The sequence below is a fragment of the Rutilus rutilus genome, assembly GCF_951802725.1.
Source record: "Rutilus rutilus genome assembly, chromosome: 25".
Classification (NCBI taxonomy): Eukaryota; Metazoa; Chordata; class Actinopteri; order Cypriniformes; family Leuciscidae; genus Rutilus; species Rutilus rutilus.
In genome coordinates this window covers 26554596-26581188 of record NC_140229.1, presented here as the reverse complement: position 1 = coordinate 26581188, position 26593 = coordinate 26554596, and the positions used below count along the sequence as shown (strand labels likewise).

The 26593-nt window shown below is 41.1% G+C and overlaps 1 protein-coding gene across 2 annotated transcripts in view; it reads right to left on the bottom strand.

The window, feature by feature from the left end:
* tln1 (talin 1) overlaps window positions 1-25385 on the bottom strand; it is a 91930-nt gene extending 66545 nt beyond the window's left edge. For both annotated transcript variants that reach the window (XM_084401464.1, XM_084401465.1), the window contains exon 1: window positions 25194-25385. The gene's annotated coding sequence lies outside the window, so the exon portion shown is untranslated. The remainder of the gene's footprint in view (window positions 1-25193) is intronic.
* Window positions 25386-26593: the final 1208 nt, after the last annotated feature.

Below are 26593 nucleotides of genomic sequence, written 5' to 3'. Positions count from 1 at the left end.
CAAAACATATCTGCAACATTTATCAAGTTCACTGATAATTATGCGCGCATTTATTAATTATTATCTTAATGAATAATGAAACAAGGACGAAGCATATAAACTGCGTTGTTTGTTTAGAATGGAATGGATCGCAAATAGATCCGAATGAAGAAACGTACAAAACCATAGTAGAAAATGGGTCTCGAGTGTTCCTACAGAGAGGGGGTTCTCGCTGCAGAATCGGATCAAGACAAAGCAGCGAAGTCGCCTTGCGGAGAACAAGGTTACGCGGCTTATGCGCATTGCAAGTTGTGGAGAGAAACTGGGAAGTTCGCTTGAGTAAAAACATAGGCTTCAGATATTTTATGTGGGGAAGGGGGATTGGTTTGTTAAACTATGAATGTGAAACCATAGTAAAAACAATTGGCGTTGATTTACGCCAATCGGACGGTCATGTTTTTTTTCCGTTTTTTTATTTGAAAGTTAGGCTAATAAACATGTTGCATTCGGCCTGATTATGTCATTTTTTAAAGTTACAGAGCCTTCCTCCAGGTTTCCTCAACTTGACTAATTAAGAGGCGATATTTGACCGGCATATCATTAAAATGTCCGGAAAACGAAACCTCTGCCGGTCACTTTGACCGGCACCATTTTTTTCTAGCGGAAACTCTGACACACACACACACTGAGCTAAAGCTACCAGCCGGCCCAACACCGTGTGAAAGTGCAGCGAGAGATGTGTGAAACACCAGCGCAGAAGAGTCAGAACTGAGTCAGTGACAAAGCAAGCTGATATGCAACAGGAAACAAACTGAAACATGCATTATGCATAAACTATTCTTATTGAGTAAGAGGAAATATTCATTTCTACAAGCCAGCGTGTGAACCCTGCATGAACTGAAGTCGCAAGTACATCAGCACAGTTGCTTTTATGTTTCATATTCAAATTCTGTCAACACCGCCTCTTTTAATAACATTTTAACATCACATCTAAAGATGGTATGGCTATGAAATTTCCGCTATTAAATTTAACGGTGCTCTAAGCGATGTTATGCGTATTTTAGGCCAAAACTTTTTTTTGTCACACAGAGCAAACATCTCCTCACTATCCGCTAGCTGCCCGTCCCCTGAACACACTGTAACAAAGCGTGGTCTCTGTAGACAGCCCAGGCTCCACAAACGGCAACAAAAACAAACTGGCCCAGCCTGGACCACGTTCCAGCTGGGGGAGGGGGAGGGGACGGGATGAGGAGGAGGGAGGGTCGAGCTAGCCTCTGTTTTGTTTGACAATACTTCGAACGTCAACAAGAAGTGACGTCACCCAGCATCGGTTAGAGCACCTTTAAGATACATGCAATTGTGAGTAATGATTTAATTGTCGGTTTAGTTCATGTCACTTACCGGGGAACCCAGGGGTGTAACGATTCACAAAAAAAAAAAAAAAAATTAATAAATAAAAATTAATTCCAAAACCCGACCCGTACCATTCTCCACCACCATTTCGGCACACACTTGCACCGCGGTTAATCTCAAATCTGACGACGCATCAGATTTATTCCTGTTGAATAAAAGCAATGCGTAAAACAGATTCATAAGTTCATATGAACAGCTTTTATTTGAAATAGAAATTTTCTGTAACAAAGTAAAAAAGTCATACTGTCACTTTTGATCATTTTAATGCCCTTGCTGAATAAAATAATTTTAGTCCAAATTTTAGTTTAAGGTCTAATTCTCACTATTTACTAGCTATTAATAATAATTTTTGCCTCAATAAACTCCTTATTACTGCTTATTAACAGTTAGTAAGGTGGTTGTTTAGTTCAGGTATTGGGTGGATTAAGGGATGTAGAATATGGTCATGCAGAAAATAAGACATTAATATGTATTTTATAAGTACTAATAAACAGACAATATCATAGTAATATTCATGCTAATAAGAATCCTTGAATAGATGAAGAATGCTGGAAGAATTGTGAGGCTAGCCGTTCATACCGTATACGCTTAGCTTACCGTAGTGTTGTGATTGATCGGAATAAATGGCCATGTTCATCCAGAAATTTAGTGTTTAACCGTTCTTATTAGAGATGCACCGATTACAATTTTCTAGGCCGATTCCGATTTCCGATTTTTCACTGAGTTTGACCTGCCGCTACCGATTTTAGCCGATTCCGATTTAATTTTTTTTCTAACCACTTTACAGCACACACAAATATTTATTTTCCATCTTTTCTTTAACCCTTTCACGCGTCAGTTTAAAATATTCTAACTGACACCCCCACCCCCCGAGTGAGTTTTTTCGCGAACGTTCCCTTTAATGTTTCCATGGCGACGCGTCACGCGATACACCGCAGCCACAATAAAACTGTATGACAGATGTGTGTGTCGCTTTTATTTCACTTTTCCTTTTTTATTCAAAATATTCACAAACTTGCTTACCATGTCATCAACTAGCCTATCTGATATTCCGATTCTCAAATACGTGTAAGTGAGTGGTCGTTTAAAAACCTTTAATCTTGATCTATAATGAGATGGGCGCCGCGCAATGTTGTCCTGTCAGTCGGATTTACAGCACGTGAATTAATCAGTTTCTCCGAAATAAATGCAAGAAAGTGGCCGGTGAACTGAGAAGAATAGAGTAAACTTTATAGTTACTTCGGGAAGGTAACTAATAGGGGACCCTATGTTTGTCTGATATGAATAACACACATGTCGGCAAATTATATTTGAATAGATTGTTATTGCTGCTTCCACAGACATCAGTGTGTGTTTTACAAACTCCAAATGTATTGTTTTAATCGTGCTTATGTGTATTTAAATATCTGAAACCTAAAATAAACATTATGAGGTTGAAAACACTGCTTAGTTGTGCCATAACAGCGCTGAACGCGTCCGACTCTGGCTCAGCGCCAGGCAGCCAACGCGCGAAAGCACAGTTTGAATCTGGCAGTTATGCGACGTCACTGAACATCTAAATCTGGCACCGCACCGTACTCTCATGGGCACAGACATACAAATCTCATATATGAGACCGTACCGCTCAAAAGGTTAATCATGCGGCGCCCGAGTGCATTTGACCGGCATAAAATCGGCATATGTCAGACTGACCGGCCGGTCGCCGGTCATGGCCGATCACGTGAAAATCGGCCAATTCCGGTCACCAGCCGATAAATCGGTGCATCTCTAGTTCTTATTCATAAACAGTGATGTGTTGGTCCAAAGATCAGTAGTGAAGCATTTGCCCGTTTCAAAACAGAAGCAGCTGTGGAAAAGCGATAGACTGATGTGCGCGAGGAACATATTAGCACGGTCACTCTCCACCACTGATAACAGCCACAGCGAACACTAAAATATCTCATTCCCGCGCCGGAACTTTTTAAGAGATCTAAAATAACTCAACCCTGTGATGGACTGGGACAGACTCCAGCGTCCCACGACCCCTTCAGCGGACAAGCGGTACATAACAAACTCGTTATGTATATGAAAATCATACAAACAGACCTTAGTCAGGGTAGACGCCATATTCAATTTTACACAGATGAAAAAGGGGCTTTCGCACAGAAATACATAATCATGTTTCTCTTGGATCCTCAAAGTTGTGTTGCGTACAAAGATCCTCAGCGTACAGTTTAAAAGCTTCATCTATCACTGTTTTCCATGTTCGTAGAGTTAGTTTCTGGAGTAAATATATAGGCTATAATCTGTTTTTTACACAGCCTTTTTTTAAATGGCGGGTGCTGGTGTTTCACGTGCGTTCGGCCAGTCAGCGTCACTAATGTCACTGTAGCTCCTATAGCGCTGGTTTAGACCGACTCTGAAGTAGGAGTAAATTAGTTCCTCCAAAAGAAGTGCCAAAAAAAATGGGTACTTCCGCCAATAGTTCCAGGAACTCTGAAAAGGTTTAACCGGTGTGAAAACCTCTTTTGAGTCTGTTAGGGGAAGATTTTAGGCATGTTCACACCAAGAATGATAGCAATGACTAAACCGATAATTAAAATCCCCGCCAAGTTCTGTTTATTTGAAGCGCGCGCTGCATTTGTCGTCTGCTGCTTTAAAGGCTCCCGCTCTTTCAAGTCGGGTGGATTCTGATTGGATGCTTATGTTTGATCGTTCATCAGTCGGAAAAAGGTTCTGAAAGTGATCCCAATGATATTGCTCCTCTGCGGCGTTAACGTTATAGCTGTTCTGTGGACTTCCTTATTCTCAGAGTCAGAACGATTTTTAAATCTTTATAGTGCAGTTATCATTATACTGTAGTTTTCGTCCAGTCTTCACAACGGCATGTGCTTTATAAAGGTTGTAGGTCACATATACATTTCCTAGATCGACATAAAATGTATATGTCATCTTTACAAAAACTCAACTCAGACCTTTTTGAAGAAAAAGAAGAGAGGAAGACGAGAATTCATTGTGAACTTACAGATAATATACCAAATCGCTTTGAGGCCCTAAAAGAACAAGTGTGAAACTCACATACACATGTACTATGAAAAGCATTTGCGCTGCGAGGGTAAAAATAGAAGAGACTGAACATCCAAACACAGAGTCATGTCTTCAGTCTGTTCTTCAAGCTGCTGTCTCCATGTGACTAGGCACTGACAATCCAAGACATGACTGGTGGAGAGGGTCTCCTTCAGACACCAACACTGGGAAGGCATGTTAATTGTTCTGTAGGGATGTCCCTGAAACAGCTGGTGACCAGCATTCATAAGAACAGACCCCTGAGAAAGGTAACGATGACACACGTCTTTAAGGGGACGAGACACGTCCTCACCTGTCTGAAGGCTCATGGCCTGAGGAGATAAGCGGTCCCGTGGCCGAGAGTGTCGACAGCTGCGTCAGAGCTCCAGCGGTCTAACCACACTCACACCAGACACTAACTGGGCCAACTGGCCTTGTCTATTTATAGAGAGTGATGTTGACTCAATCCAATCATAAAGCCAACAGAGGCAAGGTGTGATCAATAACCAGCTCAGATCTTTATCTACACCACAGCATACTGGTGTGATACAAGTGATAATAGACTCGTGTCTGTGAACGTTAAAAGTTCAAAAAGACTACGATTGAAACGTGAGTTTCTTTACTACACTTACTAAAGTACACGTGACGTTTGGGGTGTTTTCACTGGGTTTTTCCTGCAGTAAAAGTGTTTAACAGCCACCAAAATTAATCTTTGTCCCCCCAAAAGACTTATTTGGTCATTTAATGTGACGATACCTGCGGTTCTGAGTGGCAGTGATGAGCGCTACGTTTACCCAGAGTTGGACATTCCTCAACTCTCGGCGACGGGTAAAAAACACTCATACGCTCATGGCGTTTAAAAAACGCGGCGCTCCCACTGACAACAATTGGAAAAAACGCTTTGGTGGACACACGGCCTAAATGTTCATCTTTAAACACCATTTCTATTATTACGTCCAAAATAATGATTTAATTTTTATAATTTTATAATTAGACCTAAAAAAACCTACTGCGCTTTTCTTGCAAACATATACAAACAGTCAGTCTCATTTAACATCCGGTTTCAGTATGAGTGCCGCCGGAGACTCGAGGCACGCTGTGATGTTTCTGTGGTGAATATTCCCAACAGGTCATTTCCTGAACGAACCCAACACGTCGTGAGCGGGTGTGACTCTGACTGTTGACTCGTGTGTGTGTGCGTGTGTGTGTGAGTAACGGCTGACACATCCCTTGCTTAACTTTAGAAGCACAGCAGACGTGTGTGTGTGTCTGGAACCAGACAAAACACACACAAATACTCCCGAAGAATGATCTTTTCCACATGCCGGGCATTTTCATCCCACTTCTCATGCTTCATCATTCTTTAGTCTTCTTTCTCTTTTAGCACAGATCTCAGTAAATCAATTGCAATCCGGATTTGGTTTGGCTCCCAGCGTGTGCCGTCTCTCAGAGGGGAATGCAGAGCAGTAGAAGCTCCCGCTCGAGCCCAGCATGCAGTGATGTCATTTCCTGTTTCAAAGGCTCTTCACTGCCATAAAAGGGAATTTCTGCATTCATTGAGCATGTGCTCACTCATACACACACACACACACACACACACACACACACTCCAGGAGCGCTGCATCCTGTGCAATTACAGCTGAGCTCAGGAAGGGAGGGATTGTTTAGTTCATGGAAAAGCAAGGAATACAAATCACAAGCAAACACGGATGAGTTCAGATACATTGTGCAAAGAACACAAATGCACTCACTGATTTATTAAACTTAGTGGGTGTGACTTGCATTCAGCTGTCTATTAATATTCCTGCACTCAAGACAGTCTTTATGACTCTAAGATAACTTCACAGAGTACCTTTACAACATGTCTATTGCTTCAATTCAACTAAATTCCAGCAAGAGTCTCATCATAGCACAGGTCAGAGCCACTTCTTGGCTTGAGTTGTATTGTTCTTCCTGTAGCTGAACCCTCCCGGTGTAGACAGACCCAGATGAGGAAGTTCCTGACCAAAGCTGCAATTACAACTTCACTTCCGCTACACAGACGCTAAAGCCCCAGACGCTTCATATAAACACTCGCATCTGATATTAAGAGCCATAAGTAACTTCATAATCAACATCTCAGCTGTACGGTTCAACTTAATCACACAAACTCACATCACGTTCTCACTAGATCTCTTCAGCGCCACGACAGACACTAGTCTAAGTTAAATCTTTCAGAAGGGCTTTTCTGATTGAGAATACCACTATAAAATAAGAAGAAAAACCATTATTACTATTGCGGTTGTCGTTTAATATTACATAAATGTCACAATGGTAATATTTCAGTGTAAACTAAAAATAAGGCAAGTATTTAAGAAAAATTAAATATAGTAAAAATAATTATATTTTACAGTAAAAATTGTAATTACAACACTAATATTTATGGCGGTCTTGACTTATTTCCAGGCATTAAACCATCAAGCTCTTATTTTGGCAGAAAATGGCAGGGAGCCTTTAAAGCTTCTCTTTTGTTCATAAGAGTTTCTCATTACAAGTTTGGGAAGATGTTATAAACTCGCCGCACACGCAGAGATGAAGGTTACTGCGAACACCAGATCACGAGCTGTCCAGACGACAGCAATGAAGAGGACATGAACACAGTGAACAACTCTGATATTATCACACGTCCCTATCAGTGCTAAATAAAATACATATTAGAGCTGGGCGATTTTTTCCCCTAAAAAACTCGATTTACGATTCGATTCCATTTTTCAGAAGTAGTAAATGCTCATCGTAGCGTCATTTGGCCATAGACGTAGGAACTAGGGGTGCGGGGGTCTTTCTATTTGTGTATTTGCGGAGCTTCCACTCCCCAGTCTTCACCTTTTCTCTTGCCGCCTCCATCTCTACCTGCAGACTGAGCTCGTGCGTCATCTTCGCGCCAGTTATTCAGCCAATAAAGTGTAGGCCTATGTATTTCATAGAAAATTGTGTCTAGTACTATATAAATTACAAAGGTTTAATTGGCTTCTTTATTTCAAATGACCCGACCGACCGCGACCCGAATAACATTAAAAATATTTTTGGATGACTCGTAACCGCGGGTGACCGCAGGCACCCGCTCATTTTGGATCAACCCGCGCATCACTGACACACTCACTCACATACACGCTCTCTCTCTCTCTTTGTCGTGATGTCGTGAAGCATCGAGGGCTGCGCCGCAGGGAGCGTGCTACGGAAACCCTGAAGGAAGATTTGGCGAATGCAAAATGTATGTATTGTACGCTATACTGAAGAGCGGGAGAGAAAAAAAAATAGATTTTTTGAAAATATGAATCGATTTGACCTACCAACTCGATTTTTAAATCAATAGATTTTTTTCCCAGCCCTAATACATATACAAAACATACGAATATGGATGCACCAAAATAGAAAGTTTGCCACCAAAGATAGCTGATGATTTTTATGTTATCACTAAAAATAATAATATGCTTCAATGAAAAAAAAAAAAAACATTACAAAATATGATGTTCAATAGAAAGGAATCGGCATTAAAATGGTTTACTGTCTGCTTCTGAAGCCACATGTATGGGTGATCATCATAACCCCTACTGAAGTATAAGCTGATCAGGCTTGTTCCACACACACACACACACACACACACACACACACACACACACACACACACACACACCACTTAGTGTAAAAACACATTCATACAGGCGTCGTTGCACGTTTCCTTTCTCACGCTCCAGAACGCACGAGCGTGTTTTGTGGTAAGCTAGTTTTCGTTTTGTTTTGCTCATGTTAGGTAGAGTTATGATGTGTGGTGCTACAAACTAAAGCCCTGAACCTCTAACAACCTCCTGAACATCTGAAATCTCAGTCTTTTGATCTCACCGCACACAATGCAGGACACCAGATCACAGTCAGATCCTGTAATTCAATACGTCTGATTGCTTTAGTCAACGTGACCTCTCAGACACCCACACACACCCCCACACACACACGCACACACACTTCCTGCAGGTCCAGAACTGTAATTGAGCATGTGCAGCAGAGAAGGGAAGGAAAGGTCAAAGGTCGTTCTCACAGACCTACATGCTTGAGTCTTAAAATGAGCCACAGAAACACACATGACCTCATGTGACCTCAGCACGACTAGCTCTAGGTGGAATGGCAGTATATAATATAGACATTTTGCTTCATTTATTCTGCAGAAGAGATATTTGTGCAGCTTTCTTTGGACAACGCCGTCCCACATTACATCAAGTCAATTTTATTAGCATATAGCGTTTTACAATACACACTGCTTCAAAGCAGCTTCACAGAGATTCAGAATATTAATGTTTAGATGATATTAATGCCTCAGTCACACAGGCTACAACATTTGCATGCTGTGTTTGACTGCTTTCATATGTCGAACAATTTGGATGAATAAATGTGTAACACGGTATATTGTGAATACTTGGCTCGTTATTAAAACTGAAACCAATACTAGTTTCCAAATTTTTTAACCCTTAATCAGTGTTACATTTCAAAGGTTCTCTAATATTATTCATATTTTCTTTGTTAGAAACGTACACCAGCAAATGTGTTTTCCAAAATGATTCTCTGGCTATTAATGTCTAATGTAAATTTGTCGTTGTTTAGCAAGGATTTTATCAGAGCCACACACGTATACTTGTCTATATGGCCATGTATATAAGCACACACACACACACACACACACACACACTGTCTTCACTGTACAGTAGGGTCCATAATTGCCAGTGTTCATATTTGAATCTCTGAATCTATACGAATCTTAATGACTTCTTAATGAATTTCCTATCATCACTGTAAAGCCGCTTGGGAACAATCCACATTGTTAAAAGCGCTGTAAATGAAGATGACTTCTCTGTGACTGGATCATTTTAACAGACATCACTGGTGGAATGGCACATTTCCCACATCATAAAGCAATTAAACATTCAAAGAGTTCAAGGAAACATTAAAACACACATCATGAGATTGAGAAATGGGAGTTTCCCGTGATTCAGCCAGCGAGTGTCATGTTTTCCTCTTGTTGGAAGCATTTGTTCCCCATGACTTCCACACCCAGAGTGGACGGTCCCTCTCAGAGACTTAATCAATGATCTATCCCAGCATCCTCTCTCGACCACAGCATCTCCTCCCAGATCTGACCTCACAGGCTTTATGGTACATCAACAACCGAGGAAAAGCCACAACACTTAAACAAGAGAAGAGCTAATGAAACAGACACTCACAGGCAACCCTGTAACGCAGGATAGACCGCGAAGAGCGCGGGACAACAGCACGTCACGCACTGCGTAAACCAATCAAACTACTGCAAACCAATAACTCTAATCATGTGGAAGTGAAGTTTAGGGTTCATGAGCGGACACTATGCAGAGATGCCTCGAGTCTGTAAGGGTTTGATCTGTGATGTTTAAGTTGCTGGAGCATTTCATCGTTTTCAATAGAGTAAACAGATCCTTACAGTCAAGAGTTTGAATTCATCCTCCTCAAGTTCAGAAAAATGACTGAAAATAAGCTTGAGAACTATAGCTGGCGTCTGATTAACTGACACTAGGACTAGAATTGATTTTTAAGAAGTTTGAAGATTCTCTCTCAATATTTGTTTTAATATCAATTAAAATGGATGGTTACAAAACATGTAAACCACAGATATCAGATCAAACAGTGTTGATGTGGAAACCAGGAGAGGCATTGTGCCATGGTGAACGAGTTAAAGAAGGCTTTGTCCACAAATCACCATGGGTTTGATGTAGTCACGCTGACTGTGGCAGAAATACTCAAATGTTTTGTTTTTTTGTTTTACATTATTCATCTCAGGATTCATACAACCTTTTGTGAATTCAATTTTCAATTGCAATTTCAAGGGCTTTCAAGAGCTTCTGCTTCACAGTTTTTCCAGCACTTTAAAACTCTAAATATTATCAATAATGTCATTTTTAATGTGATGATTTGAAAAACTAAAAGTTTAAAGGTAACTAACACTTTGCAGCAAACAAACACTTTCATAAAAAAAAAAAAAAAAAAACACATGAAATGACCTCTATAACCAGTAGATTATCAGCAGAGGAGCACTTATTGACTTATTATCCATTTCCACTCCCTAATATATGGGAAAACAATAGGAGGTCACAAAGTCTCATGAAAACCATGAATTTTCTTGAAAAGGTGTGACTGAATTAGACAGAAAGCAAGTAAAAACGCTCCTTTTATAAGCAATGAGGCTGTCGGTCAGTTCAATATGATAGAAGAACACTGGTACATATTCTAATACAGAATATTTAAATTTCCCAATTAAAATGAGGTTTTTGCACATTAATGTTATTAATAAAAAATAATTGTATCTGCATCTCAATTCAAGTTCAGTGCTTTACTGTCAAATTTCCAATAAACAAACATGTAATATCATTAGTAACTGCACTTATTAACACAAAACAAAAGTCATTTTATCATTAAATCAACTTTATTATTACAAATCTCCATCTGTAGAACTGAGGTGCTACTGCTCTCAGAGTTAGTCTGGACTGGAGACCAAAGCTCCAGAACCTAAAGATGCTTCTCCAGGTGTCTTTATCCAGTCCCGTGTGATGCTCTGAACAGTTCAGTGTGGACTATAATGCAACAATGTGTAATGTGCAAAGCACTAAACAAATAAAACTGACTTGAGTGGATTTGACTAACAGCATGACTGATTTCTTGACATAGCTGGACTGTGAGCTCAATATGCACTTGCCGAGTGGTGCCACAAACACATCCTGAGGTGAGATCTGTCAGCGATGCACTGTGAAACAGCTCTGTGAACTGCATGACCACTGCTAACACGCACTGCACAGTCAAACACTGCAGAACAACCGTTTAACCAATGTAGTGTTAAGCGTCCATGACACCATTTCTATCTTTGTTCGCAGGCTGCGGCGTCTCAGATCTGACTGACATGTCGGTTCAGTGCAGGATGAGTCGGCTGTCATGATAACTTTGCATGTATTGATATCACGTAGGCTATGTGGGGCAGAGTCTGATGGCCCGTTAAGCATGGGGTGTGTGAGTGTCATACAGCGGTCACACACACACCCAGTCAAATCATGTGGAACGGCAGGACGTATTTACACAGCACACAAGTCTGGTGTCGCAGATCTGTTTGAATAGATCCGTCATAGAGCGCTTGAAAAGTAACGGACACGAGTCACGACTGGCACTTCAAGCGGGACGAAACTAAAAAATGAGCTTTTTTTGGCTGCAAACACTTAAGATGTGTAAAATGAAATACTCTGCTGTATCTTTAATGCTGTGGGCCTCATTTTCTGCCAGAGGTCCTGGACATCTTGTTCAGATACATGACATCATGGATTCTAGCAAATACCAACAGATCAAAAACTGACGCCTTCTGCTAGAAATCTTATAATGGGCCGTGGTTGGATCTTCCATCAGGACAATGATCCGAAACAAACTTCAAAATCAACACAAAAATGTGTCACTGAGCACAAAATGTGTCTTCTGCCATGACCGTCCCAGTCCCTGACCTGAACCCTATAGAGGAGGAGTGGGCTGAACCGAAGAGGAGAAGCGCACACATGAACTTGTGAATCTGCAGGATCTGGAGAGATTCTGTATGGAGGATTGGCCTCTGATCTCGTCAGGTGTTCTCCAAACTCATCAGGCATTACAGGCCACAGGATCAACACCGGCCGCCACATATAGCGTTTCGTTATTCATTTATGTTTTTTAACGCTATTTAAAACACGCAGCGTATTCGTTCAGCTGCATTTCCTTTCCCTGCTCTCCCTCCGTCTCTGTCACTCACACGTCTCTCTCACACACACACACACACACACCCTCCCCTCTGTGCACACCGCGTCTGTCTCCATGAAAACGAGATCATCCGAGATCAAAAAATATTTTATATTCTGACTACAAAGTTGTCAGTGTGTTAATGTTGGAGTCCCGACCCTTAGCAAACAAGCGATTGCGCTTCTTTAGTAAGTTAACAAACGTCAGTCGCAAGTCTGCTGTAAAATGCAGTTGGGTTGTCGAGGTCAAAACACTATATAAGCTGTGAATCAAATAAACTTATTATAAATAATGTTATGTCATTTTTAGGGTGTTAAATGAGTGGATTGTGGGTTGGGAGTGTGGATTTTGTGAAGGTGTGAAGCATTTTTTATTAATATTTAATATAACAAAGTTCTGTGTAACGAATTATTAACGAAGGAATTATTTTGAACCACACCCCACAAACACTACAATTAAAAACTGAACGCATCTGCTCAATTCAGCATGAGCCGAACAAGAGACACAGCAGGATTCAGATTCACCTCACTCTTGACTGACAAGACGATGGATGGCGGAAGATTTGGTTTCAAAGCGATATTAGGTTTGGTTTTGTTGTTGTGTTTTTCATTAAGAATAATAATGAACTCAATTACTGTGAAATTGCCACACCCGAATTGCCACTAATTCGAAAGTAATATACGCACAGCCGCATTACGGTGCATGTCCATTTTCATTTCATTCCCATGGAATTTCACACATCGATTTACCAGCGGGAACATTTCCTCACTTAATCTGTGATTAATACATACAGAAAATGATCGAACTCTCCCTTTCCAGTCGCCCAAGCTGTCAATCACACAGCGCGAGTTTATCTGGACACTTGCCAAAACTCGTTATGAAATCAATGACGCTGTTACGCTGCACAACGAAGCTCTTACTGTACGTACATCATGTTTGCATTGGTGAAAATATTAGTGAGAGTGCAGAAACTGTGTTGCAATGATAAGATCTTCATTCACGCGATCAACAGACTGTCATCTGCTCAATGCTCATCACTGCAACCTTTAAGTGATGGCAATAGATTTAAATACTTTAAAAACTTCTCAGGATTCGTTAATCCCGATAGCTGTAATAGTAAAACCGTATAATAGCTGTAATAGTAAAAGTTTTCGAGAGAGTTGCACATGCAATGCTAAATATTTCATATGCAAGCATGTCAGCCAATCACAGCAGTGGGCGTTTACACTGAAGTCTCACAGCAGCCAATCACAGCAGTGGGCGTTTACACTGAAGTCTCACAGCAGCCAATCACAGCAGTGGGTGTTTACACTGAAGTCTCACAGCAGCCAATCACAGCAGTGGGCGTTTACACTGAAGTCTCACACAGACACGCCCCTTCGAACAGAGCGTTCAAATCAGAGGCTAAAATCAGGCTAGGAAATATGCCTTTTATTTCTAAATTATTACAACTTTTGATCTAAAAAACATACTAACATTATAAGGGCACCCCAGGAAACATTCTAAAATAATACAATAATCCATGGAATGGGACCTTTAATGAAAGTGATGCATCTGGGCCAACGCTTGAACACCATGAAGACTACAGCAAACGGCTCCTGTGTGGGAGGAAATAACTCTCCATCCCAGCTGGAGGCTGTAGTGTGTATTCACCATTCAGAAGAGCCAGGACTGCGGATACACAGGCCAACAACTAGGCCAACAGGCTCTCAACAACAGCCAGATATTGGCCAATGATCAGCTGGTGTGTCGCGGCCTTAAGCCACCAAACTGTGAATTCCCACAGTGGTGTGAGGTCTGTCTGAGCATCTGATGACTTTAGCAGGAAGGCTGAACATCTGTTGGCATGTAAATCTGCAGGACAAATCCAACGGCTTTAATCTTACTGGACACATTAGCACATAATAGCTTCATCTAATGCCAGAATTATCACATAAAAGCCAGTCCGACTTCAAAAACCAAATATCGACGTCCTGTTTGAAAAAGACAACACTTTAAAACACACGGTTTAGAAGATGACATGAAGAGGCGAACAGTAGCGATACGCCGGAAGATTGGCCACTGAAACTAGGGGCAAATGTGAATAAAGAAAATAACCTTGACAGACAGAAAAAACTAATTCTGCCATAAAGAAAAAGGCTTGTGTGTGTAATCTGATCCCGGTTTAATCATATTTAGTGTAAACGGCATGTGATGAGATACCTTGCAGAAGAGAGCCTGTATTTACAGTTGATGAGAGGCGCGTGTCGTCTGATGTGTGACTAATGTGTGTTCAAATGATCCTGCAAAGAACTAGTCTATGTTTAGCACTGCAATAACCTGGACTTGGGGAAACACAGACTGAAACCATGGACGACTGACAAACCTTTAATACTCAAAGCTGAGAAACATGTTTTATTACGGTGGGTGTTACTGATAACTAATTATGCTACACACTCACACACACACAAGAGAGCAGTGTTTTTCATTCAACCAGTAAAGATATCCGGCTTTGTCATGTGACACGTCTGTTTTTGTTACGTGATATTAGTGTTTTTACTGCATTTTGATCAAATGATCAAATAAATGCAGCCTTGGTGAGAAGAGACTTAAAAGAACATAAAAATCTTAATTATTCCAAACGTTTGACCGGTAGTGTATGTATTCAGCATTATATAGCCATCCATTGGCCACCCTGTTCTCCCGAGATAATCAGCTAATGAGTAAAACCCATATGTGTTTCTGGTCGACTACTGTGTGACAGGTGAAGTTAGCAATGCCTCAGCACTCTTCAGTCTTCACCCAGTCCAGAAGCAGAGCATTTATCGGCTAGAGGTGTTCTGGACAGCTCACACAGCTCTGATAAAGCCTGGTCAGCTGAGCCAGTGACACACCTTCATAACACACTGAGAACACACTTCAGTTAGTTCGGTGTGTGGCTCTCATGCTTCCATCTCTGTGTGCATGCTGAGAACCATCATGCTGTCCCGTGCCCTGTGGCCCACTGGGGTTACATGGTATAGCCTACTCGTATACATTTACTCCCGAGATTGAGGATTTTAGTGATTTTAGTGAAAGAACAAGCACTGTTTTCTGTTGTACAGAAGCACTGTTTTAGACACATTAAAACAGAAGTATGTTGTTTTTTCTGTGTTCAAATTCTTTCTCCTATCCCATTCCCAGCTTAATTTGATAAGACGGCTATAAGCAAGCCACTCTTAGATTCAATTTCTCAAAAACACTGTAGCTTTTCCACTGGCAGGCCAATGCGAGTCAAGGCTAACAATGAGCCGTGCGGGGCCAATAGCCTCGGTCCTCGAGGACAGAATCAAGCTGTGTTTCCACTGTCGGGCCCGTAGACCGTCCTTAAAGCCTGGGACACACCAAGCACACTTCTCAGAGGTAGCCCTGACGAAAAACTGTGATCTCAATTCATCCTGAATCGTGCAGCTCTAACGCCTGCTAAGGTGGTACTCTGAAAGCAGTGTGTGCTGCTATAATGGCATTACACACTTCAGCTTTAAGGAGCCAGCACCAGATCTCTCGCGAGTGTGTTTGTCCGCTTGTCACATTGAGCTCATGAGCTTGATAGTACGCACTCAGTCTGATTCTGTTTTCATCTACTGGAAGAACACGTATGCAATATGAATGCAAACACATAATATACAGAAATGCTGTGAACAAACGTTAGGACTGAAAATAGAGAACCATGGGAAATATGATCGCTCTTGTGGATAAAACATCCTTTGTTGGGAGGAAACATTTCTCCGCCATCCCCACAATGGTGACACACACACTGTTCAGCACAAGATACTTTAGTTCACTTACACAACACACAAACAAAAGGCCAAGGTGAAGAAAATCTCCAGGGAACCAGTGGTGAATTAAGTCTTCCGGGTTTTGACGTCATCCCCACTCTACTGGCCTTTAAAGTACCACCGTTTCCATGATGTCCAATTTCAAAACAGTTTTCACGTGATGAATTGTGAGTGTTTAAGATTTCGAATGATCCCTAATTTATGTCCCTCTTCCGGGACACTAAGAGTTCACACTTTTAATCGAGCTGTTCGAAAGCCTCCATCAAGCCAGGAATATCATGGTTTTTTTAGAGCATCACTTCTAATGAAACTAGAGCTTATGCTGATCTACAGCCACAAATGTGTCTGAAGTGAGGTGATTTCTCATGGATCATGGGAAGACATGCCCATGACATGAAGCCACATTCCTCTGGCCACTTTCCCACACAAACAGGAACTCTTCAGTCGCTCTTCCGTCATGTGTCGGTCTTATATTCAGCTATCTAAGAAAAGCAGCTGCTGCCTCTCTCTAACACACGAAAACCATCTGCTACAGCACACACACCAGCTCTCCTACAGCACACACACCAGCTCTCCTACAGCACACACACCAGCTCTCCTACAGCACACACACCAGCTCTCCTACAGCACACACACCAGCTCTCCTACAGCACACACACCAGCTCTCCTAACACTCCTGACACACACTGCGTGTCCCAGCTCTGGCTAACAGCACAGACGTGAGGCAGTCACTGCAGGCTGTGTTCAAAGCATCATAAGCCAAGTTTCCATCCACTTGTCAATCGAATTATCTGAAGTTCGGTCAAAAAAACTCATGCGAATAAAGCTGGTGAAAGTGTGTTTCCATCCAACGGCTTTAAAGCGAATAAAAACCTGTGCGTAATGACGTCACATGCTGTTTTGCGATCAAATTGGTATATCGAATTGATTTGAGACATTTTAAGGTGTTTCCATTCATTTTCGCACCGAATCGCTCAACATTCAAGCAAACACTTGCGAACAAAGTTTTGCTAGACAAAATGGATCGCGCCATCTACCAACAAATGATCAATATTGCTTATGTGCCAGCTGATAGCGACATATCAAGCTATAATAAGAAAACAACGACGCTATTAACACATTGCTATGATGATGCAGTTCATTATTTATTCGGAAAATAACGTTTCCATCAGCGTTTATCGCATAAGCCGTATATCGATCAAGATAAAATCCGATGAGACCGAACGTATTTCATTTGAGTCGATATTCATGAAATTCAATCGAATTTTACTGTTTCCATAAGGCATTTTTCATTCGATATCACTTAATTCGGATAAAAACGTGTGGATGGAAACATAGCTATAGACATGCCTTCCAAATAGAGGTGTAACGATATCATGTCACAATATATCGCGATACAAAAATGCAACAATATGTATCGTGGATAGAGACAATATGTATTGTGTACAGTTCACCTCAAGTTTACAGAGTTTTAGTGTCAGTACTACATTAAACTTTATAATGTTGAATATAATGTGTAATAATGCAATGGGGAATATCTGTGGGTCCTGATAATGCCAGATGTCTGATGCTACCAGTAAAAAGTGTCCTACATTATTATAAATATATCTAGTCAGTGACAGAGAACAAGTATATTCATCTAAAATAATCCTGTATTTTCAGCTCCAGAATCATGAATATTGTTATTCTGGCGTCTCTATTGTCCTGAGCTTTGTCCAAGCCTATTCATTTACACACACAGCTCATTCAAAAACTTCCATGACGACTATGAATGAAGTTCTACTTATAATTCAATACGTTTTATGTTGCTGTTTTTGATTATTATTCGATTAACACACTGCAACATGGTAAACTCTTAAAACCTGATTGTATGGTTCATGCCTTGAAAAGGTGTAATGACATTTTGCCTTTGTGACCAGAAGCTGTGTTATTCTGCTGTGTTTCAGATGCCCAGGGAAGGGATGTTTCGGGGGTGAGGTTTTTATAGTAAAAATAGAAGGAAGGAAAATTTAACTTTCATGGTTTTACTGTGTGTTACTTTACTCCTTTTAATAAAAATAAATTGTATTGTAGCATATTTTCTAGAATATACTAGAAACAATTCCCAAAAGCTCCATCCTTTAGACAGTAAGATGTGTTGTATTGGAGAAAACACTTTCCCCCTCTAAACCTGTCAAGCGCTCAGCAGTTTCTCCATTCACACACACACACACACACACACACACAGCTCAAGCTGACCATGTCCGGCTGCTTTCCCAAGCATGCGCTCACACTGCAGGTATGACATTACTGATCCTGCATTTCTCACACCTTTCCTGATCCAGACACTCGACGCCGCTCACTCTGTGTAAACCAGTCCACTAACACATGAGGACAAGCCTAAGCAGCCGATGCTCACGTTTGAGAAGATCATCAACACATCCAGTGTGTCATCAACTGCTAGAACTCATGTTAATCCACTGTTTAAGAGTCAGATAGGCTGATGCATTCGGATGTTGTTAGAAAAAAAAGTCTGCTTTTATACAAGGCTGTTTCCCATGCAGAATTTGATCAAATGCAATCAATGTAACTGTCCAATGACAAGCTTCAGAATGAAATCCTGTATCACCTGTACTACTCGCAATGCGATCTGTAGGGTCTTCGCCAAAAGATTTCAATTGGAAAATCAGTACGACAATTGAAATTACGGATTAAAGAACACAAATCACGCATTAGACTTTCAATGAGCTGGGACATATGTATGTTGGATGTACATATGGATGTAATAGGGAGAGAGGAAAGTCTTAGGATCACGTAGAGCCGGTGATATTAATAAAGAATTATTGAAACGAGAAGCATTTTGGATTTATAAATTGAATCGCTGGCTCCTAACGGCATGAATGAGGAATTCTATTTTTCTGTTTTCCTGTAATGAGATGTAGAGATATTCGGATTACTACATGATTTTGACCAATTTCATCAAATAAATGAATTATTCTAATTGTAATGACGATGTGTTCCTGATGGCGTCAGTCGATAGGTCTTTCACTATGTGGTTACCTGGGCTGATGTTTAAGCACTTCTAATTGGTCTAATTGGTTAATTTTTTTGATTGTGGGATTATTATACCTCTGTTATCGTGCTTAGTGTAAAATTATGTCTTGTGCTTCATGAAAATGATGCTTTAACTTGTATTCTATATTTTATTTACTATTTTTGTCGATTTTTTCCCATTTTATGCCATCCACATCTTTGTGTTACCATCAGTCAACAGCAAACATCCTTCAAATGACAATCCAACAACAAAAAACACTTTTCGGCAATAGTGCTGACTATTCATTTGAGATCTACTTATGATGTTTCAAGCTAATTTAGCTAAAAACACTTGGTCAGTATGTGTGTATCTCAGCCTTCTCCAAGACGATTATTCCCTGTCCAATCTAATGGGGTTAATTGCCATTATAAGACATAACAGTTTCCAGCCACTGAATTCATCAGCATTATGGATTAAATAGACTGTGTCACTGTTTTAGAGGCTGAGGCAATAGAATTGGCCTCCAAATGATTTCTCTTGCCACTGAAATAACAGACCAAGTTGCTTTGACCAAATATGGCTGCTTCCAAATACTGGCAAGAGAAACAAACTAGCAGTGCAGATCTCCTAAACGGGAGCGAGTGTAGGCCAGCTCGCGAGCGCTCGCGTGTAAATCCAGCACCTGTCACCTATGCATATGGCCAAACATGTTCCCGCATTTACTGGACCGAACTGTGGGAATCGTGCATTAGTGTAACTGATGATTAAATGCATGAAGACAGCGTGGCTGACTGACTGTTAAAAAGCCACAATAACAGGTGTCACTAGATCTTCAACGTTAATGTGTAAAGACTTGCTCCACTCTGAACCGTTGCTCTTGTATGTGTTGATTCGAGTGTTGTTACTAGTGTCGTTCTTCCCAGGGGAATGATGGAGCACATCCTGTTCTTTCAGAAGAATTCAGCACCAGTCTCTTGAGTAAGATACCATGTTACTATATAATTACTAAGGAGTTTCTTTGGTTAAAGTCCCTGTGGTGGAAATCCAGCTTTTAATGTTGTTTATACGTTTATGTGGTGTTTTTAATGTGCTTTAAGACAAACCATGTGTAAATTCATAAGTCGACACCATTGCTGAGTATTTTCTCCAAAGACAGTCTCAAAAACACGCTTTGAAATCGCTGGTGTTTCTGACGTCACAAACTACCTTGTAACCAATCAGATCAACGTGTGATCGTCAACCAGTGGATCTCTGAGCTGAGTGAGTGAGTGGAGGAGGGGCTCATTTGCATATTCATAGAACCGCATATATTAAATGAGGCAAGGGTGTCGAGTTACATTCAAGATATTTTAAGGCATCAAGACATTTTTTTCAAGGGAAAAAACTTTTAAATATGTCATTTTGGTGATCAAAGAGGAGTTTTAAGGGATAAAATGATTGACCACAGGGGGACTTTAAAGCTTAAAGCTGAAATCCTGGTTAAAGGATAGTTCATCCTAATATGACAAAAGGAGAAGCATGTACAGTTCACTCTTTTACATAAAGTGGAAGTGAAAAGGAGCTTCAAAATAACCAAAAAAAAAAAAAAGTGTCAAAGTATAATAAAAGTAGTCCAAATGACTTAGTGTGCTCAATGGACTGAAATTAGCCAATGCATCCATATCCATTCAAACATGGTTTGACATCATGATGAGCAAAATCATCACTGACAACTGCATGACATGTGACCAATCGCGGGAAGCCTGATTGATATATGACAGCGACAGCGGGAACGATTTTAAAACTTAAAGGGTTAGTTAATCTAAAAATGATTATTATTCACCCTCTAAACCCATAAGACTTTTGTTCATCCTTGAAACACAAATGAATGAAACCGGATAGATTTCTGTCCCTTCAATCAAAGTCCATTCACCAAAAACTTTGACGCATCAAAAACTATAAAAGCACATTAAATATTGCTTGCTTGACGCAAAGGATGAATGAAAGTTATGGTTTGGAACAACATGAGTGTGAGTAAATGAGGACAGGATGTTCAGTTTTGGGTGAACTATCCCTTTAAGACTAATAACTGAAGACATCCCAGTGACTGGAGACTGTGTGTGAAGCGTCCGACTGAGGGCTGATCAGAGTTATCTGGACGAACAGGTCATCAGCGCTCCGTCTCTACACCCTCTCAGACCCTGAACACAAAGACTGCCTTCATTCCTCTGAAGCCCACCACAGTTCTGCCCCGAGTGCCTTCAATGGCAGGCTTGTTACACGCTGGGGCGAGCGAGGAGAAACACACTGCTGCCCGCATGGAGCCCGTCTGCACACGGCAGTCACTGCACTGAGAGTGTGTGAGTGAGAGAGTGAGTGTGTGTGTGTGTGTGTGTGTGAGTGAGTGAGTGAGTGAGTGAGTGAGTGAGTGAGTGAGTGAGTGAGTGAGTGAGTGAGTGAGTGAGTGAGTGAGTGAGTGAGAGAGAGTGGGTGGGTGGGTGAGTGAGAGAGAGAGAGAGAGAGTTTGTGGGTGAGTGAGAGAGTGAGTGAGTGTGTGGGTGAGTGAGTGAGTGAGTGAGAGAGAGAGAGTGAGTGTGTGGGTGAGTGAGTGAGTGTGTGTGTGTGTGAGTGAGTGAGTGAGTGAGTGAGTGAGTGAGTGAGTGAGTGAGAGAGTGAGTGGGTGGGTGGGTGGGTGAGTGAGTGAGTGAGTGAGAGAGTGAGAGAGAGAGAGTGAGTTTGTGGGTGAGTGAGTGAGAGAGTGAGTGAGTGAGTGAGAGAGAGTGAGTGAGTGTGTGGGTGAGTGAGTGTGTGTTTGGGTGAGTGAGTGAGTGTGTGAGTGAGTGAGTGAGAGAGTGAGTGGGTGAGAGTGAGAGAGTGAGTGAGTGGGTGAGAGAGTGTGAGAGAGAGAGTGAGACAGTGAGTGAGTGGGTGGGTGAGTGAGTGAGTGAGTGAGTGTGTGGGTGAGTGAGTGTGTGTGTGAGTGAGTGAGTGAGAGAGTGAGTGGGTGAGAGTGAGTGAGTGGGTGAGAGAGAGTGAGAGAGAGAGAGAGAGAGAGAGAGAGTGAGACAGTGAGTGAGTGAGTGAGTGGGTGGGTGAGTGTGTGTGTGGGTGAGTGAGTGAGTGAGTGAGTGTGTGTGTGAGTGAGTGAGTGAGAGAGTGAGTGGGTGAGAGTGAGAGAGTGAGAGAGAGTGAGAGAGAGAGAGAGAGAGAGAGAGAGAGAGAGAGAGAGAGAGAGAGAGAGAGAGAGAGAGAGAGAGAGAGACAGTGAGTGAGTGGGTGGGTGAGTGAGTGAGTGAGTGTGTGTGTGGGTGAGTGTGTGAGTGAGTGAGTGAGAGAGTGAGACAGTGAGTGAGTGGGTGAGAGAGTGGGTGAGAGAGTGAGAGAGAGTGAGAGAGAGAGAGAGAGAGAGAGAGAGAGAGAGAGAGAGAGAGAGAGAGAGAGAGAGAGAGAGAGAGAGAGAGAGAGAGAGAGAGAGAGAGAGGGTGGGTGAGTGAGTGAGTGAGTGAGAGCTGATGTTTAATAAAGAACACCACAGACATGTCTTGGGTTTTAATGAGGACAATACCAGGAAACATATGGAGACATCCTTGTCCAAAGCAGCACGAGAAACGCAACAGCACCACTGTATCATAGTGTATCACTGTATCATATTTCACATTAGCCTCATTCATGTTTCCGATCGACAAATGCCTTGATCGCGGTTCTCGGTTCCTCTTTTCAAATGAGTGCGCTGTCGATATCTTCTATAACAGACGCGATGGCGGGATCTACACATGATGTTTCATAAACAAAGTTCGGGAGGAGCACATTCAAATAATCAATCCAATCAACTTTCATCAAACAATTACCGTCTACCCTATCAGCATGAGAGGAAGCATATTCACTCTGTCAACTCACCTAACATTCCTTGACAGTTTCCAGCATCCCTCCACTCACTCTCGGCTTAGTACTTTTGGTTCGGGCCGAATACCGAGCCCAGAGCCTCTCCTCGGACAGCACGCATTTATTCTATCTGACTTATTTGTAAGTGTGAAATCTCAGTTCTCCAGCGGCAGTCATCTTTGTTGTAAATTAACTCAACCCAAGCGCTCTTTGGTGACGTGGATGATTACGTTACTGTTGATCATCTGTCCATCATCGTATAAAGCCCGTCCTGACAATATGATTGGTCCGAACAGCTCTGGTTCGAGCATAATAGCTCCTCAACGGATCAAGTCCAGACCGAACTTCCCGACCTAAAATGTTTGTGGGCGGGGCTAAGTTCGGCATCCAGGCTGATTTGCCACATGAATTTCTAAGGTCTCTAAATGAACAATGTTGCTGAAAACTAAAAGGCTGTTTGACTCAATCTACTACATGCCTTCTTTCTTCTGAGTGATAGTTTATACTCTTTACAAAGTAAAAGGCCTTTTAGTATAATTGTGTCTTTTTGCTGTGAAATCTTTATTGATATTTATGTAAGATTCACTTTTATATTGTTCTCAGTATTTCAAGATGAACAGAAGCAACTTTTACCTAATTATCCATATAATTATATTATTTTTTTGTTGTTGAAAAAAAAACATGTTAAAATGTGAATGTGATCATCAGGCTTTGAGCAACTTTTATGAAGAGTTTTGATCATAAAACTAAGCAATGCAATCATCTTACTGGCAGACAGAGTGATAGCTGATATTTAATTATGCATTTTATGCAAGTAGTCTATGACTTACACCACAAGCTATCAGAATTTCTACATTTTTGACCATATAAATAGCAACATCTGCACCAGAATTTGCATATAAACTGATGGATTTTTGTCTCCTCGAGAGCTAGTTTCATATCCTCACTAATATGAACCATAAAAGCCTGATGCATCAAATATGACACAAAAAATAAAACAAATGTGTGTTTGTTTTTTAGATTTACTTGTCTAAAGATTCAATTTCAAAGCATTTTTTTTAATTCCACGTCAGGCTTTGCACAGCTAAAGCAGCTTTTGCTCAGACTGAATGTTTCCGCATGCAGAAGCGGTGCGGGATCTTTTAACCCATTTACTACTTCACAAATGAATGGGTTGTCCAAACATGAACTGTGACTCTGAGATGTAAATGAACTGAATGCTCTTTCAAGCACTAACACACACACACACACTGCTGCTCAGAGCAGAAGCCTTGGGCTCAATCCCTCAATATCAACATGCTGACAGAACTAGTGCAATATCTTCCAAACCTACACACGCAGTGTCATTCTGCAGAATATGAGTGGACCATTAGTTTTAATCCTGGACAGAATGAGAAACAACTTCAGTAATGCAACTGTTTCTTCCTGCAGTGTGCATGTGTCTCTCTCTCTCTCTCTCTCACACACACCACACCCGATGTGAGCTCAGTTATGCCCTGCCTGAGGGCGCATATTCCTCAACACTACTTCCTCCATCAAAACACACTTCACATCTCACACACACTGCAGAAGAGGAGCATCAAACCATCACAACTCCACAGTCAACATAAGCATACGGAATAAACTGACATGTTTGAGTGTTTAGGCACGATTAACAGTGAAACATGACAGGGATAACAGCCCATCTGTGCACTGCTGAAGAAGAAGAAGAAGTGATGAGCGCGTCCACGTCTCTGTAGGCCGCGCGCTTCACTGAAGTTTTACAGTTACAGTCTCTCGCGCGCTTCATTCCTTCCGTGACGCGCGTCTGTTACACTTTACACAACTGTAGGCCATAATCAATCACTTTACACAACTGTAGGCCATAATCAATCACTTTATACAACTGTAGGCCATAATCAATCACTTGAACGACCGACATCACTGATCGTTCAAATGTAAGTTACTTTAAAAGCGCCCCATCTTGGTTTCTTCCGTTATAAAAGAATCCAGCATATTTCGTCCGAGTCTCTCTGAGGGAAAAAGTCAACTTTTCTGTGCTAAGGTCGCGTCTGAAGACTTATTCACCGCGTCTCTAGAATAACCGTCGAAATAAGGCGTTTTAAAAGTCCAAATCGATCCAAATCTCGTTTAACGGCTGAATTCAGCGTGGTATTGTGTATCATATCTTGAGCTTTTAAGATCTTCGCATCGGAAGGAAACTTCCCACCCTTGAAAAAGTTTAGCAGCTTTAGCTCAAGTCTGTCAACTTGGGAAAGGGAATAGGGTTTTGTTCTTACCTCGGGTTTCTTCGATCTCTAGTTGTCCACCTTCGGACAATAACCAATATTTCACCACCCCTGTCCCCCAGCAGAAGGTCCCCGTAGAGTAAACGCTGGTGTGTGTGTGTGTGTATATGTGTAATGTCAGTCAGAAGTGATTTCTGCACCGTTGCTTTGAGGCGGTGTGTTAAACTCCACCCTGAAGCGCGCACGCGCACGCGCACACGTCACTGCTTTACAGATTCAGGACTTCTGAAATTATTTGTTTACGTTTTTAATCTTCCTTAAAATTGCTTTACTACGCTGGGAACACGACCCAATGTAACATGTAGGTAATTTAGATCTAAAAGCGGTACAACTTTTGAAACACTTTTGGCCTTTGTAACGAGGATAAACATTTTCTTTTTAACGAGATTTAACTATTCAGAGGAATTAAAGAAGCTCCTCATTTTTTGGTCGAATAATTGACCTACTGCTTTAGATTTGTTTAGATGGGAGAAGCATTATGATTATAGCACCATCTAGTGTTCAACAAATGTGTTCACTTTCCTCAGATCTGAGCCGATTTAAAATTCAGACCAAATTTTCATTATTTTAACCCTCTGTGGGACTAATAGTGAAATCACCGCTAGAAAAATAAATTAATTAAATATTTTACATATATTTAAGACTAAAATCATTTTCCAGAATTAGTTTTCTACATATGACTTCTGACCCTTTTTTTTAGGGTGCCATCATTTATAAATGACTTTGTCCTATTAGGGTAAATTATTTTTTACAACATTTCTGAAACTTTACACACTATCTTATACTGTCTTAGTGTTTAAAAAAAACAACAACAAAAAAACAGTAAAAAGCATTGTTAACTTTGAACTGGCATATGAAAATGTCACAAACAATGACACAAATTCAGATGCAACTTCACTGCCTGGAAAGTAGTGAAACCATGTTTCAAAAAGCATTAAAAACATTGTTTCTTTCTTGGAGTCCCAAAGCAAAGTGAAAATCAACAAGACTCTTCTTTCTCAGTGTACTTAGTTTCCACACGTAACTGGATTTTGACTTGTTTAGTCATGATTTTTGGAGCAAAAAGTTTTGGAGCAGCCAAGTGGAAAACAGCTTTCATCCAAACGAGCCGAACTGTCAAAGCACCCTTACCTTCATTTGGAGAATTCAAGCTTCCAATATCTTGTCTTTTATTTTGTTGTGTATTTTTATTACCATTATTTTTTTACTGTTACTATTGTTGCTGTTGTTTTGTATTTATTTGTTGTGCGACTGTGTCACTAAATAAAGCATTAAAAAAACACAACGCTTTCTTCTTCCATGAGGGGGTTTGGCATCACGACGGCGTTGTTTCCAGGCCCCACTGGCTCTCACTTAAAGTGCTTAAATTATGCGATTTCTCTAAATCATTG